This window comes from Biomphalaria glabrata, chromosome 6 (assembly GCF_947242115.1).
Source record: "Biomphalaria glabrata chromosome 6, xgBioGlab47.1, whole genome shotgun sequence".
NCBI classification, from domain to species: Eukaryota; Metazoa; Mollusca; class Gastropoda; family Planorbidae; genus Biomphalaria; species Biomphalaria glabrata.
In genome coordinates, this window is record NC_074716.1 from 18,236,663 (window position 1) to 18,248,772 (window position 12,110).

The 12,110-nt window shown below is 39.9% G+C and overlaps 1 protein-coding gene across 7 annotated transcripts in view; it reads left to right on the forward strand.

Annotated features, from left to right (window-relative positions):
* LOC106058688 (centrosomal protein of 57 kDa-like) overlaps positions 1 to 12,110 on the forward strand; it is a 29,764-nt gene that overhangs the window by 4,732 nt on the left and 12,922 nt on the right. The window contains exon 1 of one of the 7 annotated variants that reach the window (XM_056033036.1): positions 2,955 to 3,116. The exons of 4 other annotated variants lie outside the window; for them this stretch is intronic. The gene's annotated coding sequence lies outside the window, so the exon portion shown is untranslated. Of the gene's footprint in view, positions 1 to 2,954; positions 3,117 to 3,701; positions 4,019 to 11,934; positions 11,954 to 12,110 lie in introns of those variants that run through there. 2 more of the 7 variants (XM_056033037.1, XM_056033038.1) reach the window with 2 other exon arrangements.

Below are 12,110 nucleotides of genomic sequence, written 5' to 3' on the forward strand. Positions count from 1 at the left end.
AATGGGATGTAGCATTCAATTGGGGCTCTCGGAAAAGTTTTTTTCCCCTCTAGGCCTGGAGCATGCTGAATAGTCAATCAATCAGAATATGCTTAAAAAGTTAAAAGTTGTCATTGTAATAAAAATGTGCTGAAAAGTGTGAAACAGGTTATCTGTGTGTGTGTCACTGTGTGTGTGTGTGTTTGTCATGGTTGAGATATAATATAGTTTGAATTGAGAAGCCGAAGAGAAGTCATAAAGTGTACGAAGGACTAACTTTTGTTGTTGGAGGTAGGAGTGGATAAGTAAAAGTGATACTAAATCGAATGAGCCCAAAATATGAATGCGCCTATGTGTCAGGGTCATATTATGAAATTTGGGAGGATTATTGATAAGCGAATGAGGGTTTTTGCAAATATATTAAAACTGTATCATTTTGTAGCTAGGAGGGGATAATCTTATTTTCTTGTTTAAAAAGAAAGATGATATATGGAAGTTTTAAGTCAGAATAGTCTTGCCTTTTAACAAATTAATGTTTCTTTGGGATAAGGTCAGAATTGTCTTGGAGGAATGGTATTGAAGAACAAGACAGTGCCATGTCAAGGCTTACAATACCCATTGAAAAGCACATGTAAACATTTCTTGAATTTTTGCTTGTTTGCTTATTTCTTATGATTAATATGTTGACACTGTTGTAATCATTTAGATTAATATCTGTTGTTGTGACATTGGTTAGTAATCACAGTAATCATGAAAGTAGACATTTATGTCAAGATCAATCACATCTGAATACTAACAGCCAGATTGTCAAAAGCTAATTGCAACTGGAGCAACTCGATGGTAGACGTAATTGTTGATTTTTCGTACATGTGTTACAAAAAAAATACAAAAGACTTTCAAAGGGGATACCAAATCAATGAATGTTGAAACACGAGATTGTATCAGTGGAAGTGTGCACATAAAACTAGGGGAGATAATAAATGACATACTCAATGTTTTCTCTAGCAACTTGGTATTTTGAATGAAGCACAAAGAGTTGCTTGTGCATGTTTTGTGATGGCACTGTTATATCGAATATATTTCTTACTAACCAGACTAATAGTTTCAACATACGATCGTCTACGGATTAAAAATTGGACATTGTAATGAAAATTAGTTTTGTTTTCTATCGGGATTACTGCCAGTATAATCCTTCCTTAACGCGGCTCTCTAAACGTATTACTTACAGACGAGTATTTAGTAACCTCAGTAGCCTGCTTCCATTCGACACTTTTTCTCTCGGTGATATCGGATATTTAAATAGCCCACAGGCCTTAAAAGCTTAGGCACCACTATTGTACATGATTAGATAAACGAGACTTGGAAGATCTAGTATTTGCGAAATTTTAAAGAACATTGGAATCGCTTTTATAGGAAAGGCACCTAAAGAATATATCAAGAAACTCAATTCTAGTGACTTTTACAGGCCAGACTGTTTTGATACATTGCAGTTCAAATTTCTGTAAAGTTTAGCATATTTAATTTTTTTAATGCGCTAAATTGTAAAAGGTTTGCCATTCCTGACAGTGAAGTAATATCAGGGTCTACACTTGGGATTGAAACTTTGAAACACAACGAAATAAATGTATCTGAAATCCTAAATGGCCTGTGTTTCAGTTATTCATTGAGTTCAAGACCTTTGAAGTAACATTCAGATCCGTTGTTGAAACTTCACTATCAATGTCAGTAGCGTAGCTAGCCATGTGCGAGTGGTGAGGGGCATCAAACTAAGGATAAATTTTCTCAATAAAATCAACGCATTCTTCTTAGTTGAACAAAGACAAACTACGGAATCTGAAATGTTTACTAGAAATTAATTTACGCTGCTACTTTTGTTAATCTCCTATATTCTTTTTTTAAATTAAACGTTAGCTGTTAACCAGGTTGAATCAAGTTTACTAGATTTGTTTAAATCTCTGAAGGCAACGCACTTTTACACGCCCACTTTCTTCTGGGGCACATTTTGTTACTCCATTGTTCAGTACGCTGGTTTCATCTAGATCTAGAGCTTGTAAATAAATGTCTTAGACTCTAAAATGACAGAATCTGGCACTTAATGGGCATCGTGAACAAGTTGGAGAAGAATTGCAAAGACAAAATCTGGATCATTTCTAGGAGTTTGTGAAATTAATATTCAAGTACGACCAATTCCTGAGAGGAAATATGTACTCTGAACTAAGCTCAGTTCCAGACCAAATACGTACATGTCTCCACAAATACAAAAACGAACCTGTTGTAATTTTGGGTGATAATGAGACAAATAGTTTTCGATTTTTTTCGTCAGATCACCTGACATCACAAAACTGGATCAAATTTTTTTCAAATGTTGAGGTTACGTTGTTATTGATACTGTCGGGGTACAAATTCTGTAGTCTTTCATTGACATCTTCTTAATTCATTATCTGCTGGAACCATTCTCTTAGTTTATCTGGAATCTGGGCTGAAGTTAAAATCTATTCAGTAACAATTTTTCGGCGCATTGTTAGCTGCTATGCAGTCTTCATTTTTTCATCTACCTTGGGTTTTTGGCAACTGTATTAAGGACGCTTTTTTTTTAGATGGGATCACGAGGAACTACCGCACTGGGCATCATATACCCTAGCTACGCCACTGATCAATGTATTAGGATGTACATAGTGGTTTTAAAATGCAGTGTATAATGCTATAGTTTTCTATTGTTTAGATCTAGTTCATGTTTGTTCATTACACGAAGAAATGGGTCATGGTGTACAGCTCTTTACTTAGAATGTTCCTTTTTTTTAAAAAACTCTCCACCCCTGTTTGATTTATCGATGATTTATTTATTTACCTTGCCCCGATCCGCGGCTTTAGTTCAAGCAAGGTGAAGTGTGTGACTCGCAGTTGTCCCCCCCCCCCCCCCCCCCCCCCCCATTGAATTCTCCCTCCACCGATGGCAACACTTTCATTGACGTCTGTTCTGTCCCAGTCTGGAATTTGTTGGAGTAGCTTTTCTTGAATCGCGGGACATTAGAAGTATTTCATGGACTGCACTTGTACCTGAAGTTGTATAGGTGCTGGTGGTAGTAGTAGTAGTAGGCCTACTGTATCAAGGCCTGTCCAATCTCTTTCGCAATTAGGTAAGACTTTTATTTTTCGTTAAATATCACACTCCTTGTAAATATCAACATACAAAGATCTCGATTATAGAAACACATTTTGGTATAACTTGTACCGCATTATTTTGTTCAATGTTACAGAGGAGTTGTCCTCTCACACTGCACTAATGTCACACTGGGCCTGAGAGCTTGGCACATGTGTCGTGTGCGTGTTGCTGTCTGTATATTTGCTCCAAAGAATACTTGCGTGTGTACCAGGGTTTCTATGTTGTACCCATTGTGACATGCTTATTGCACTCCGCTACCACAGCTCTCCTTGTTGTCTGTGTATTTGCTCCAAAGAATAGCTTGCGTGTGTACCAGGGTTTCTATGTTGTACACATTGTGACATGCTTATTGCACTCCGCTACCACAGCTCTCCTTGTTGTCTGTGTATTTGCTCCAAAGAATACTTGCGTGTGTACCAGGGTTTCTATGTTGTACACATTGTGACATGCTTATTGCACTCCGCTACCACAGCTCTCCTTGTTGTCTGTGTATTTGCTCCAAAGAATACTTGCGTGTGTACCAGGGTTTCTATGTTGTACACATTGTGACATGCTTATTGCACTCCGCTACCACAGCTCTCCTTGTTGTCTGTGTATTTGCTCCAAAGAATACTTGCGTGTGTACCAGGGTTTCTATGTTGTACACATTGTGACATGCTTATTGCACTCCGCTACCACAGCTCTCCTAGCAGTCAAGTAATTGTTGATATCTCCCCTTGTAGTGCTGGCGGAGAAGCTATTTGTACGTTGATTTATTGTGTACGCTTTAGTTTGGACCTGGAGTGATTGCAGTGAAGTGCTCTCTGTAGGAATGATCACCTCGGTAAGAGTGTACATTCACATTAGCGAGACTCCATCCAAAAACTCAGTGGACAGGTGAGGTAGATAACTGTTTCTGATGTTTGTATTATGGACCACATGATGTAAGACAGGTGAGGTAGATAACTGTTTCTGATGTTTGTAATATGGACCACATGATGTAAGACAGGTGAGGTAGATAACTGTTTCTGATGTTTGTATTATGAACCACATGATGTAAGACAGGTGAGGTAGATAACTGTTTCTGATGTTTGTATTATGAACCACATGATGTAAGACAGGTGAGGTAGATGTTTCTGATGCTTGTATTATGAACCACATGATGTAAGACAGGTGAGGTAGATGTTTCTGATGCTTGTATTATGAACCATATGATGTAAGACAGGTGAGGTAGATAACTGTTTCTGATGTTTGTAATATGGACCACATGATGTAAGACAGGTGAGGTAGATAACTGTTTCTGATGTTTGTATTATGGACCACATGATGTAAGACAGGTGAGGTAGATAACTGTTTCTGATGTTTGTATTATGAACCACATGATGTAAGACAGCTGAGGTAGATAACTGTTTCTGATGTTTGTATTATGAACCACATGATGTAAGACAGGTGAGGTAGATAACTGATTCTGATGTTTGTAATATGGATCACATGATGTAAAACAGGTGAGGTAGATAACTGTTTCTGATGTTTGTAATATGGACCACATGATGTAAGACAGGTGAGGTAGATAACTGTTTCTGATGTTTGTAATATGGACCACATGATGTAAGACAGGTGAGGTAGATAACTGTTTCTGATGTTTGTATTATGGACCACATGATGTAAGACAGGTGAGGTAGATAACTGTTTCTGATGCTTGTATTATGGACCACATGATGTATGACAGGGGAAGGACCCTTGGTTCTGTGTTGTGTATTATGGACCACATGATGGAAGAATGGAAAAGAAGCCCACAATAAAAACCCAGATGGGCGAAAGTTCTTGTGGTGAGAGGGGTGGGGGCTTTCTATTCCCCACCCAAACTTGTTTGTTTACTACAGAGAAAAATAGTAAAACCCTGCCCCCCCCCCCCCCAAATTGGTTTTGATTCTATCATTATAATCAAGTTACACCATTGGTGATTAGCAACTGCTGTGTGTTGTCTCCCTCCAAGTAGTTCACTGAAGCCTGATCTGTCAGGTTAATTTTCGGTCATTAGACTTGGAGGGTTGTCCTCTTACGGTAAAGTTTTCCAATGAACCTTCCCTTGTCAAACGTTGAACTCTGTTGAAGCGTTGTCAATGACAAGATAAAAATAAATAAAAACTCCCCAAAAATCTCTTCTTAGAAATACATGCATTGATGTTGTGTCACTTGTTCTTATGTTGTGTCACTTGTTCTTATGATGTGTCTCTTGTTCTTATGTTGTGTCTCTTGTTCTTATGATGTGTCACTTGTTCTTATGTTACGTTTGTGCATCGCAAATGTGTGGACACTATGAGGGCCTCGGCATTTACACTATTCCTTGAAATGTCAGTACGAACGAATAGGATTATACTTATAGTTGTACGTTGTAGCTCACATGGTGAAATATCCTTTAGAATCGCATCACCAGCCCTTCACTTGTTTAGAAAGGTATTCATTTCATCTGTTTGAGATAGATTGATTAGTTTAAAAATGGTATCAAAATTTTTCAATATGAGAAACTTAAGATGGATTGATTGTCTCTGGTGTCTATATCTTTAAAATGCCCTGATGCAGGGGTGGTCTGGGTGTCAAAATAGTCCCGGGCATTTCTATATAATCCGGTCCATACATTGTATGTCATATGATGGGCATCCTATTCTAGGCCAACCTGTCCTCAAAATCATTGTGTTAAGTTTGCATACAGTGAGCTCTATATCTTTTTAGGAATTGTAGGCCTTATGTTGCTTTTTAATCGCAAAGTGTGTCCCTAAAGGATGTCTACGGATGTAGGCTATTACATTCTTTCGGAAAACAATGTGTTAAGATTAAATAATATTAAATCTGTGAAAGTTCAACACGATGTTCAGGGGAACACTTTTAGAAGAGAATATTTTAAAACCTTCAACATTTTAATACTTGTCCTAGTGACTTGGATTCCATGCGGTCCTTTTGAGGGCCCTACTGGGCGTTTGCCGGAATACCCAGTCTGTCCCTGCACAGATGTCAGCAGCCCACGTAGTGTCTCCATCTACACATATTGTCTGTTGTCTTTCTTGACCTTATTGCCTCATAACTACACATATTGTCTGTTGTCTTTATTGACCTTATTGCCTCATAACTACACATATTGTCTGTTGTCTTTCTTGACCTTATTGCCTCATAACTACACATATTGTCTATTGTCTTTCTTGACCTTATTGCCTCATAACTACACATATTGTCTGTTGTCTTTCTTGACCTTATTGCCTCATAACTACACATATTGTCTGTTGTCTTTCTTGACCTTATTGCCTCATAACTACACATATTGTCTGTTGTCTTTCTTGACCTTATTGCCTCATAACTACACATATTGTCTATTGTCTTTCTTGACCTGGCACCAGGTTATGGCCTCATAACTACACATATTGTCTGTTGTCTTTCTTGACCTTATTGCCTCATAACTACACATATTGTCTGTTGTCTTTCTTGACCTTATTGCCTCATAACTACACATATTGTCTGTTGTCTTTCTTGACCTGGCACCAGGTTATGGCCTCATAACTACACATATTGTCTGTTGTCTTTCTTGACCTGGCACCAGGTTATGGCCTCATAACTACACATATTGTCTGTTGTCTTTCTTGACCTGGCACCAGGTTATGGCCTCATAACTACACATATTGTCTGTTGTCTTTCTTGACCTTATTGCCTCATAACTACACATATTGTCTATTGTCTTTCTTGACCTGGCACCAGGTTATGGCCTCATAACTACACATATTGTCTGTTGTCTTTCTTGACCTTATTGCCTCATAACTACACATATTGTCTGTTGTCTTTCTTGACCTTATTGCCTCATAACTACACATATTGTCTGTTGTCTTTCTTGACCTGGCACCAGGTTATGGCCTCATAACTACACATATTGTCTGTTGTCTTTCTTGACCTGGCACCAGGTTATGGCCTCATAACTACACATATTGTCTGTTGTCTTTCTTGACCTGGCACCAGGTTATGGCCTCATAACTACACATATTGTCTGTTGTCTTTCTTGACCTTATTGCCTCATAACTACACATATTGTCTATTGTCTTTCTTGACCTGGCACCAGGTTATTGCCTCATAACTACACATATTGTCTGTTGTCTTTCTTGACCTTATTGCCTCATAACTACACATATTGTCTGTTGTCTTTCTTGACCTGGCACCAGGTTATGGCCTCATAACTACACATATTGTCTGTTGTCTTTCTTGACCTGGCACCAGGTTATTGCCTCATAACTACACATATTGTCTGTTGTCTTTCTTGACCTGGCACCAGGTTATTGCCTCATAACTACACATATTGTCTGTTGTCTTTCTTGACCTGGCACCAGGTTATTGCCTCATAACTACACATATTGTCTGTTGTCTTTCTTGACCTGGCACCAGGTTATTGCCTCATAACTACACATATTGTCTGTTGTCTTTCTTGACCTGGCACCAGGTTATGGCCTCATAACTACACATATTGTCTATTGTCTTTCTTGACCTGGCACCAGGTTATTGCCTCATAACTACACATATTGTCTGTTGTCTTTCTTGACCTTATTGCCTCATAACTACACATATTGTCTGTTGTCTTTCTTGACCTGGCACCAGGTTATGGCCTCATAACTACACATATTGTCTGTTGTCTTTCTTGACCTGGCACCAGGTTATGGCCTCATAACTACACATATTGTCTGTTGTCTTTCTTGACCTGGCACGAGGTTATTGCCTCATAACTACACATATTGTCTGTTGTCTTTCTTGACCTGGCACCAGGTTATTGCCTCATAATTGCAGACATCTAGGTAGATCCCAAAACTGTGCCGATATGTAGCTAACTAGTTTGATCTACATTTGAATCAGCCATAAGCAGTTAATCTGTACACACCGGGAAACGTACACATTGGTTTAATTACACAACTGCAAAGAATGCCTTGTTATTACGTTGTATGAGATCAGAGAACTTTTCCATTAGGCCCACCCATTGGCTTCCAAGGCGGGTCCCTTGAGGGGGTTCTCTCAGTCCATTCCACATGTTGCCTTACCTCTTCACCCCCAGCCACTGCATCACAATGACCTTTCCACCACAACACTTCCTTACTTCTTCACCCCCAGCCACTGCATCACAATGACCTTTCCACCACAACACTTCCTTACCTCTTCACCCCCAGCCACTGCATCACAATGACCTTTCCACCACAACACTTCCTTACTTCTTCACCCCCAGCCACTGCATCACAATGACCTTTCCACCACAACACTTCCTTACCTCTTCACCCCCAGCCACTGCATCACAATGACCTTTCCACCACAACACTTCCTTACCTCTTCACCCCCAGCCACTGCATCACAATGACCTTTCCACCACAACACTTCCTTACCTCTTCACCCCCAGCCACTGCATCACAATGACCTTTCCACCACAACACTTCCTTACTTCTTCACCCCCAGCCACTGCATCACAATGACCTTTCCACCACAACACTTCCTTACCTCTTCACCCCCAGCCACTGCATCACAATGACCTTTCCACCACAACACTTCCTTACTTCTTCACTCCCAGCCACTGCATCACAATGACCTTTCCACCACAACACTTCCTTACCTCTTCACCCCCAGCCACTGCATCACAATGACCTTTCCACCACAACACTTCCTTACTTCTTCACCCCCAGCCACTGCATCACAATGACCTTTCCACCACAACACTTCCTTACCTCTTCACCCCCAGCCACTGCATCACAATGACCTTTCCACCACAACACTTCCTTACTTCTTCACCCCCAGCCACTGCATCACAATGACCTTTCCACCACAACACTTCCTTACCTCTTCACCCCCAGCCACTGCATCACAATGACCTTTCCACCACAACACTTCCTTACTTCTTCACCCCCAGCCACTGCATCACAATGACCTTTCCACCACAACACTTCCTTACCTCTTCACCCCCAGCCACTGCATCACAATGACCTTTCCACCACAACACTTCCTTACCTCTTCACCCCCAGCCACTGCATCACAATGACCTTTCCACCACAACACTTCCTTACCTCTTCACCCCCAGCCACTGCATCACAATGACCTTTCCACCACAACACTTCCTTACTTCTTCACCCCCAGCCACTGCATCACAATGACCTTTCCACCACAACACTTCCTTACTTCTTCACCCCCAGCCACTGCATCACAATGACCTTTCCACCACAACACTTCCTTACCTCTTCACCCCCAGCCACTGCATCACAATGACCTTTCCACCACAACACTTCCTTACTTCTTCACCCCCAGCCACTGCATCACAATGACCTTTCCACCACAACACTTCCTTACCTCTTCACCCCCAGCCACTGCATCACAATGACCTTTCCACCACAACACTTCCTTACCTCTTCACCCCCAGCCACTGCATCACAATGACCTTTCCACCACAACACTTCCTTACCTCTTCACCCCCAGCCACTGCATCACAATGACCTTTCCACCACAACACTTCCTTACTTCTTCACCCCCAGCCACTGCATCACAATGACCTTTCCACCACAACACTTCCTTACCACGATAACGTCTTGAGCAGGCATGTCAAACACGGCTGCATGCGGCCCGCGACCACTTTGCTTGCGGCCCGCTTGGCCACCTAAAAAATTATCAAAATAATGTTAGACTATTACGCTGGAAAATAAGAGATGACAAGCTACTTGAATTGAAAAATAGTATTTGTTAAACTGAACAACGAGAGTGAGTCTGCAGTGAAAGCAAGCTACATTGTGTTAAACTTATTTGCCACCCATACCAAATCATTTAGTGAATGTGATTTTTTGAGGGCATGTGTTGTTCAAGCTGCCGAATTAATTTTCAAGAAAATGTGAAAGCATTCAAAGAAATAGCGTTAACTAGCAACACTGTGGCAGATAGAATAAATGATATGTCAGTCAGCTTGCGTGAACAATTAAAGAACAAAATAGCTGATTTTGAATTCTTATCATTGGCTCTCCATCAGTCAACTGATGTAACGGGTGTAGCAAAGTTGGCTATATTCATAAGGGCCTGTGACAGGATTGTGGAGATACATGAGGAGCTACTTGAGCTCTGTTCTATGCTTAACACCACAACAAGCGAGGAAGGTTTTGAGAAATAAAGGTGATATTGCAGTACAATTTATCTTTGGTAAAGCTTGCTAGTCTAACAACGGATGGCGCTTCAACCATAAAATGAAATGGTTTTGATGCAAAGCTGCTTACAAAAATAAGAGAGACTGGTGCTAATTTTAAATTTGCTCATTTTCATTTCATCACCAAGAAGCATTCGGCACACAGCAATTACAGTTCCAACATGTCACAAGACTGGTTTCAGTCGCTTTCAATTTTATTCGTGCCCTTGGTTTAAATGATGGCCAATTTTTAATGTTTCTGGATGACATTAAACACGACTTTGATTGTGTTCCCTACTACACAGATGTCCGCTAGATCTCCTGTCATTAAGTATTGAAGAGATGTTTGCACTGAGTGAGTGTTTTTGTTTCTGAACATGAAAGGTGAACCAGTTGAACATGGGTTCAGGATTTTGCATTTGAAGTTGATCTCACTGGTCACCTGCAATACTTGAATTTGAAGCTTCAAAGTAAAGACAACATTGTCACAACTGCGTGTGATGATGTGAAGTGCTTTCAAGCAAAATTACCACTAAACTAAATATAAAGAGAAAACCTTGTTCACTTCTCAACGTGTCAGGAATTACAAAGATTAAATACGGCTGCAATATTCGGTAAATATGTCTTATACCTGGAATCGTTAGTAAATGCTTTTTGTGATTTCGTTTCATATGAGCAAGAATTTTCGTTGTTTGTATCTCCATTTTCATTTGCTTCTGAAAATGTTGCTTGTAATGTGCAACTAGAGCTGATAGAATAGCAGTCAGATTCTTTGCTGAAAGTAAAGTATATAGAAGTGGCTGTGTCAAAATTTTACAGTTATTTACCTGAACGGTACCTTGAATTGCGGAAATTTGCAGCCAGAATTCTAGCTCTGTTTGCCAGCACTTATCTCCTTGAGCAGTTCTTTTCCATAATGAAAGCTACAAAAACACCTCACCGTTCGAGATTATCTGATCAAAATTTGTCATCAGTGGTGAAAGTGTCAGTGTCAAACAAACTTCACCCTGACATTAATAAACGTGTATCCCAGAAAGGATGTCAAGCATCAGAACAAAGATAATAATGTGTACCCGTAATATTAGGAATTTATAGTACGACAAATTTAGCTAGGTAAGGGACAGGTATGCCATTAATTATTGTATTCTATTGCATTGTTTCTAATTTACATAAATCTAGTAGGCTTTTTTGCAATTGATTTTTGTCTGCGGCCCCTCAGGTCAAAGTAAGTTTTTTATGTGGCCCATACACCTTAATGAGTTTGACATGCCTGGTCTTGAGAAAGTTTCACTGTCTGAAATTGATGTTTAAACTCTTCTTTGAAACATCCAACCTTTAACTCGCTTTCTTTGTATAAACACACACACACGATTATGTGGAATTTTATGCATTCAACTTCAAGTGGGGGGCGGAACATGTGTGTGGGGGTGGGAAGAAATGTTTCAGAAATTCTGGCCTGTCTCCCTCCCCCTTCCTTTCACACTTTCGACCATAGAGATCTGCGTTAAAAAGTTTCCCCACTTGTGAATGGTTGAAACTTGAACTTATGTACAAATGATTAGCTGCCTCCTCACGCACGAGCAGTTTTTGTTATTGAACTGGCGGATTGATATCCTATAGAGCACATTTGTAAAGGGATTAATCGAACACACAATCTCTATGTATGTCTTTTTGATTTCATTTAGACATAATGCCTTTACTTTACAACGGGTATATTAGTCTAGATAGTTTTATTTAGACATAATGCCTTTACTTTACAACGGGTATATTAGTCTAGATAGTTTTATTTAGACACAATGTCTATACTTTACATCGGAT